The sequence below is a fragment of the Leucoraja erinacea genome, chromosome 2, assembly GCF_028641065.1.
Source record: "Leucoraja erinacea ecotype New England chromosome 2, Leri_hhj_1, whole genome shotgun sequence".
Lineage (NCBI taxonomy): Eukaryota > Metazoa > Chordata > Chondrichthyes > Rajiformes > Rajidae > Leucoraja > Leucoraja erinaceus.
In genome coordinates this window covers 116795300-116803769 of record NC_073378.1, presented here as the reverse complement: position 1 = coordinate 116803769, position 8470 = coordinate 116795300, and positions in this window count along the sequence as shown.

Sequence of the window (8470 nt, the reverse complement as noted above, 5' to 3'; positions counted from 1 at the left end):
TAAAGGGGTAGCCAAGCATTAGGGCAAGAGAGTTCATACAGAGGGTGAGATCGATTAACCACTATTTCCTAACTCGCCCTCTCTTTCCTAGTTGATTTAAAACCCACTCTGCAGCACCCAACTGGAAAGTCAACTATTAATGGTTGAAAATATGATATAACGTGGAGATTTCCATCCAGGCTCTGATGTTGCTGGGCTGGGTATATAGTGAGCCAAGCACTATGTCAAGGAGAATGAAAAGCTAGTGTTTGGGGTGTGACCCTGCAATTAAAAGTGATTAACTTCTTAGTCTCGATATAACTATTTGAGCATGTTATTCTTTGAAGTACCAATGCAAAATGTACTTTGGAGAGGTATTTTAAGAAATGGCATATAAAAGTATCAAAGTGCTTCGCAGTAATCAAACATTAGCTACAGAATGTATGTCTCCTGAATCTCCTTTAGTTCTGCTATTCCAATCCTGATCTCTTGATCATCCCTGAATTTAATCACTCCGCTTTCAGCTGCCAAAGCACCAAGCTAGGGAATTCCCTTCGGAATCCTCTCTGCCCCTCCTTTCCTTTTAAAAAATAGCTACTTCATTGACTTTGTCCTAATGTCTCCTTAAGGCTCACTTTCATAACTGTATGAACCGTCCAGTGCACTCTGGATGTTGTGTTTCATTGAAGGTGTTATATGAATACCTGTGGCTGTCCACTGGCCTTCTGCATTCATCTGTTGCAAGTAAATATGGGTCTACAACATTATCAGTGCTGAGACAAATGGCAACATTTGCCCAGTGGAAATCTCAGTCTTCTGTATATTTGGTATTGAGGGAAAGATAAGACATCCATTTGACTGTGTAACTGATACAATCATGAAAAACAAGCAGTGTGTAGGATACCAACTATCTCGCTCTTCCTTTGTAAACTCCAACAAAGTGTTAATCCTAAATACAACAAGTAAAATTGAGATTGGCCAGACTTTGAACTCAACATCGAAAGGCCTGTGAGAAAATGCCTGGAGATACCTGCAAGCAGTTATCTCTGTAAAATCTTCAACGAGTTAGAGTGGTTCATTTGGAAGTCAGACAATGGGGACAATTTATGGTACCTGCAGCGAGGGGGTGTCTTCATGGTGGGGTTGCAAAACGCCAGCTATCGTCATGCCAGTAATGGCTTCATACATTGTAGTTCCATAACTCAAAACACCACACCTTCACTCAGTTCTGCATTCACTGCCTTGAAGCTTTGAGGAAACAGTCAATCGGGGTTTTCACCAAGGAATTATATGGTTACTCGATGGTTACGATCTCTAGGGCTACAGGGGAAGTGTGGGGAAATTGGACAATAGATTGTTCAACAAGTAGGCAGTATGAACTTAATAGGATGAATGGCCTTGTGTAGTGTATAAACTTCATGACCAATGGAAATATTGAGAACCTAGTTCTTTATTAATCCAAGGCTAATTATTTAAAGTTCAGAGTCAGGTTTAGTTTAGATCTGTTTAGTTTAGCTTAGCTTAATTAGTTTAGTTTAGTTTAACATAGAAACATAGAATATAGGTGCAGGAGGAGGCCATTCAGCCCTTCTAGCCAGCACCGCCATTCATTGTGATCATTGTTTAGTTTAGTTTAGTTTAGTTTATTATTGTCACGTGTATCGAGGTACAGTGAAAAGCTTTGGAAATTTCAGTAGAAATGCTTAAGGTAATCCTCATATGTTACATAGAAAACGAAATGTGTCCAATGACAACCACTAAATGATTTATTGACTAAATTGTGGTGCGTGGGTCTCGAAAGGAGGCACAAAGTCCAGTGTTTTGAGAAGCACCTTTATTATATTCCTCCCGGTTGTAGGGAAGACGAAACTAGAGGAAGATGGCATCCAAACCCCTGCCTTTAAACCCTCCGGCTGAGGGCCGCCTCCGGACTGCACCACTCCTGTGCCGAGGGGTTCGGCAGTATGATGGCACGACCCTTAGGAGCCGCCACAAAATGATATATTTGCCAATTTTCTTGCATTGTACAAATATGCCCAACCAGTCAGGCTAATTGTGAAGGAGTGTGAACTGATCTCCAATGTACAAAATGTGACACCAATTTAATCAGCTTTAGAACAATATCTCAAATTTTGAGAGAAGAGGGGCTGAATGAAAGGTAGAGTGTGAGTCAGGACATGCAGATGTTTGGATGTCACTACAGCTTGATATAAGGAGGAAGGTCATCTAGAGTGCTTTGGACACTAATTACTAAAGTCAATATGTTGAAGCAATGTTAGATTCAGGCAGGATAGACAATAGACAATAGACAATAGGTGCAGGAGGAGGCCATTTGGCCCTTCGAGCCAGCACCGCCATTCAATGTGATCATGGCCGATCATCCCCAATCAGTACCCCGTTCCTGCCTTCTCCCCATATCCCCTGACTGCTATTTTTAAGAGCCCTATCTATCTCTCTCTTGAAAGCATCCAGAGAACCTGCCTCCACCGCCCTCTGAGGCAGAGAATTCCACAGACCCACAACTCTCTGTGAGCAAAAGTGGTTTCTCGTCTCCGTTCTAAATGGCTTACTCCTTATTCTTAAACTGTGGCCCCTGGTTCAGGACTCCCCCAACATCGGGAACATGTATGGAGGCAACCCACTGACCCTTCATCATGGCTAAGTCTATATTCTGAAACTCCTTGCCTAGTGCCATTATTGGACTGTCCTCACTAGAAGGTCTACAATGGTTCAATAAAACGTCTCACCATCACCTGCTCAAGGAGAATGGAGATAGGCAATAAATACCCAGATCCAGGGAAATGTATATATTTTTACAAACGGAATAAGGCAGTCTGGTTCAATGGTTCATTATTGTCACATATGCACAGCATAGTTTTTTGTTGCACAACCCACAAATGTACAGTCGCCATAATTTGGCGCCGTTTACAAAGCAAAGGTCCAAAGTCCGGTCCACATGCTGGAAGTAATGGAGTGCTCCCGATCCAGGTAAGCCCAGGTAAGCCCCAGGCTGCTGTAGGTCTGCGACCCGACATCCCTCTTGTCGCCCGACCGCCTCTGTGTCCCGAGGGTGCCTCCTACAGCTGACCTGGTGCCTCCTACAGCTATGTCTCTCTCCTACCCTCCCACTCCCTGCCTCTGTAGTCGCCAGCCAGGATGGAGATGAGGATTTATGTCTATACCCACAAAGATTTGACGCTCTGAAAATTTCATATCAACTTTAGGGTCTATTTGAATCTCAGCAGACTTTAAAGGTTTCATGGTGAAATGCTCCGATTCAGTGCACTACAGTTTGGCTGATGAGGTAAAGGTGTGATTCGCAAACTGTGGGCAAGTATGGGCAAGAGATGGGCAAGAGGTGCTTGATTCGGCAAGAGGGCAGACAGTGGAGGTGACGCACCCCTCCAACATTTTATTGGGTTTCGCACCCAATGAAGAGACGTGAGGTTCTCAATGCTATCCTGAATACTCCGTACTCCACAGTCAGAGACCAAGGATTCCACCCCACAACTGCAATCCCCTCCCCAGTCAGTGAGGAGGCTTTGGGAACATTATTAAAACATTTTCTTCCTCCTCGTTCTTCCTCATTTTATTATCACTGCATATTTGTCAATGCCACTTAATATCACTTTAGTTTAGTCTAGTTTAATTTAGTAACCTAGGTAAGCCCCATGCCCGCGACCCGATGCCTCTCTCCTTGCCCAACTACCTCTGTTCAGTTTAGTCTAGTTTAATTTATTGACACGTGTACTGGGATACAGTGAAAAGTTTTTGTTATGCGCTAACCAGTCAGCGGAAAGATGATACACGATTACAATTGAGCCATCCAGACTGTACATATTGTTTAGTGCAAGATAAAGTTCAATTGAAGATAGTCCGAGGGTCTCCAATAAGGAGGCTCAGGATTGCTCTAACTCACAGTTAATACTACATTTTACTTTCATTTGCCACTTTTACACATTACAAGGTCTTACTTTTCTTGCTCAGTGGCCAAGTAGACCTACATCACCCTTAGGTTGTGAAACTATTACTGTTTTCCTAAGTAGTTTGGGTCATTTCCATAAGCATTTTAATTCATAATAATTCTCCTTCACTATAAATTGACGAGGTTTTTTTTTGCATCTTACTCAAATGACAAATATTGATTTAAAGCAGAAAAAGCTTATGCCACATTTTAACATCTAGAACAAATTTTTAGCCCCCCTGCATTATGGATTTATTTTCAGCACACTTAGTAAAATATTAAGCTGCTCAGTTTTGAGACCTGGGTTAACATCCAATCTATACAAATGGAATGAAGGATTTCATCTGAAATAAGTTAGACAGTTGTATTTCCAGTAATCATAGACCCAACTCTCCAAAATCCACCTCTAATTGAATACCAATTTGATAATCATATTCAGGGAATCCTTGTGAATAAAATCTGTACCAACTTGGGCTTCTGAAGCAAGTGTAACAGAGGCTTTGGGATCGGCTGGGTGAGTGGGCAAATGCATTATAATATGGATAAATGTGAGGTTATCCACTTTGGTGGCAAAATCAGGAAAGTAGACTATTATGTAAATGGTGGCTGATTAGGAAAAGGGGAGATGCAACGAGACCTGGATGTCATGGTACACCAGTCATTGAAAGTAGGTATGCAGGTGCAGCAGGCAGTGAACAAGTGAATGGTATGTTAGCATTCATAGCAAAAGGATTTGAGTATAGGAGCAGGGAGGTTCTACTGCAGTTGTACAGGGTCTTGGTGAGACCATACCTGGAGTATTGTGTACAGTTTTGGTCTCCAAATCTGAGGAAAGTCATTCTTGTCATAGAGGAAGTACAGAGAAGGTTCACCAGACTGATTCCTGGTATGTCAGGACTTTCATATGAAGAAAGACTGGATTGACTCGGCTTGTACTCGCTATAATTTAGAAGATTGAGAGGGGATCTTATAGAAACTTACAAAATTCTTAAGGGGTTGGACAGGCTAGATACAGGAAGATTGTTCCTGATATTGGGGAAGTCCAGGACAAGGGGTAACAATTTAAGTATAAAGGGGAAATCCTTTAGGACTGAGATGAGAAAAACATTTTTCACACAGAGAATGGTGAATCTCTGGAACTCTCTGCCACAGAAGGTAGTTGAGGCCAGTTAATTGGCTATATTTAAGAGGGAGTTAGATGTGGCCCTTGTGGCTAAAGGGATCAGGGGGTATGGAGAGCAGGCAGGTACAGGATACTGAGTTGGATGATCAGTCATGATCATATTGAATGGCGGTGCAGGCTTGAAGGGCCGAATGGCCTACTCCTGCACCTATTTTCTATGTTTCTATGTTTCTATGTTTTGCCTACATCTAAACATTAAGAGATGTCATGTGTCAAAATGTAAAAATAATTTAGTTCCATCTGCTATCACAATTACAATAACTGTGTTGAATGATCTTTATCTATTTGATATTTCATCAAAGATTAATTGCATATTAAAAGAAAATCAATATTCTGGTTTTGTCTTCGACACATGAACTCAAGCAGTTGAAGAAGAAAATTAAATATAACTTTCTCCCTTTCCAGCAAGATATGATGTTAACAGCATCACAAGAATAATAGTTTTCAAAGTGACCATACACATGTACTTTCAGGTAACATTGCAAAAAGGATAGGTATACCTCAACACACCTCCAAAAACTGTACAAAAATTCAATGAAGTTTAGTTTAGATTAGTTTATTGCATGCTTTCCAGTCAGCGGAAATACGATGCATGTTTACATCTAGCCATCCACATAGTACAGATACAGGATAAAGGGAATAATGTTTAGTGCAAGATAAAGTCCAGTAATGTCCGATTAAAGATACTCAGATGGTTACCAATGTGGTAGATGGTAAGCCAGAACCACTCCCTCATTGATGATAGAATTGTTTAGTTGCCTGATACCAGCTGGGAAGAAACAGTCCTAGTAAAAATGGAAATGGTCATTATTTACTAGATTAAGTGAGGAGAATATTTTGAAATATAGACAGAAGAAATGCAGTGGATGGTATTGATATGTATTTGCAGAGCACATTTATTAAACTGCCATAGAAGAGGGTTATCGCACAAATGAAGGTTTATGATCACGCAGGTAATGTGTTTTTTCAGAGTGATGGTTTAAGTAAATAAAGAATAAGTGGATATTTTTCACAATATCGGAAAATGATATTTGCATCCTGTAAAAATGCATTATTTGAATCCAGGGAATACAGAAATGATATTGCTGCAATAGTGAAGAGGGCACATGACATACAGCCAAAATAGTATAAGGGTTTGCACTGGTATATTAGCAGGTGAGCAGATTATGGGAATGGATAGCAGAAGGAGAGCATTTTCTCAGGGAAAGCCTAGGCCACACATTTTACAAAACAAATCGGGCCCACAGAAAATTGCACATCGAATGGTCAGATCCAAGCCAAGAAGGGAAAAAAGATAAAGGAAAGACATGCATAGATATTTAAATAATGGCTCAGATAAACTTCATTGCAAAAGTAAATAGGATCCTGGAAGTTATGTAGAGTGGTTGCCAAAATCGGGTATTGAGTGCAAGAAAGGGCATTAGAGCTATAACATTTTGTTGTTTAAATACTTCCAACAATGTACAATACAATACAATACAATCAGTTTTATTCATCACATGTCAAGGTACATTCATGGTAAGTGGGTTGAGTGATTATGGATTTTTTTTAAATTGGGACAGAGAAGGGTGTGGGGAGGTGGAAATCCACCAGATGTTGTAAAAGTTATTGAACTCCATCACTAAAAGTGTCAACATCTGTGGATATAGTGGTGAATGTGTAAGACCCTCTTTCCTTCATGCGTCAAGGTGCTGAGTATAAAGGTTGGCAACTCACCTTGCACTTTGGTTGGGCCATCTTTGGAGTAATGTGTGCAGTTCTGGTCACCACATTACAGGAAGGATGCGGAAACTTTCGAGAGATTATTATCCTAGAATATGGAGTATTAGCTAAAAGGAAGGGCTGGACAAACTTTGGTTGTTTTCTCTGGAGCATGGGAAGCTGAGGGAGTGACTGGTGAAAATATTTAAAATTATGGAATACCTCGACAGATTAGGTAGTCAACGTCTTTTTTTTCCGAGGGTGGAAATGTCAAATACTAGAGGGCAAGATTTTAACACGAGATTAAAGGAGATTTAGGAGACCAGATTTTTACACAGAGTGGTGGGTGCCAGGAATGTGCTGCCAGTGTGATGGTGGAAGCACATGTGATAGCAATGTTTTCGAGGTACTAGACCAAGGGGGACCCATTGGGGTTCTGGGGGGTAGGGTGGTGATGTCACTCCTGGAAAACAGTGCCCAGCAGGCAGCGTGTTGAAAATTCTGCGCAGCTTCAGCACGATTGGTGAACAATTTTAGAAAAAAAACTCGGGAAACAATGAATCAAATTTTCAGAAGAGGGGATTTTTGAAATCATGAGGTAAATCTCTACCGGAATATGTAAAAATTTCACCGTTACTGTGTCGGATTTTCTTTTGAAGACCGGGGTGGGTGATGTGAATCACATATGCAAAAAGACACACATATGAAAAGAGTCAGATTGGTGAACACACAAAAACATCACACACACACCACACCACACACACACACACACACACACACACACACACACACACACACACACACACACACACACACACACACACACACACACACACACACACACACACACACACACACACACACACACACACACATCCAAGATCAGAGTTTTAATAGTTAATATGATAGACCCATGGTCATGAAAAAGATGGGGAACAGATAGGGACCATGTGCAAGCAGATAGGATTTGTTTAAATTGGCATTATGGTCAGCAGAGACATCATAGGCCGAAGTGCCCATTCCTGTGCTGTACTCTGCTTGGTATGATTTTATGATAGAGTAAATAGTAAATGATTGCCTTTACTGACACATGACTCATTGACAAGGTGTCGCAGGAGATTGTTATCACTGGAACAATTAATGGGAACACAGAATATTGTGAACACGTGAAATGCTTTAACACAAGTAGTCTGCAGAATATTCTGGAACAAGTATTGGTAGTGGGACATACTTGTCCAAGATAAGTGTTTGTAGAGGGACAATGTAACAAGCTGTGACCAGTAGACACAGACATACAGAGAGTTCCATAAGGAATGCTAACATCTGTAGAAGATAAACAATGGAATAGTCATCTTCTGCATTGAAATAATGTTATGATCTGATGAAGGACAGTTTCACAGAATCTTCAAGTACCAACCACAAAGGGGGCTACTTTGCAGATTTACTTATACTTTTATGGAACCCAGCTTCAATAGATAACAAATTCATAAACCTAACCATTTGAACAGGTTATGGATAGGTTAGGAAACCTGTTAGCTGCGTTTATATTGACCGCTGTCCAAACACTACTTGGAGCATCAAGGGGAGATTCCCTTTAAATGTTTTCACTATTTTCCACCCTAAGGAACGATTTAAGCACGAAC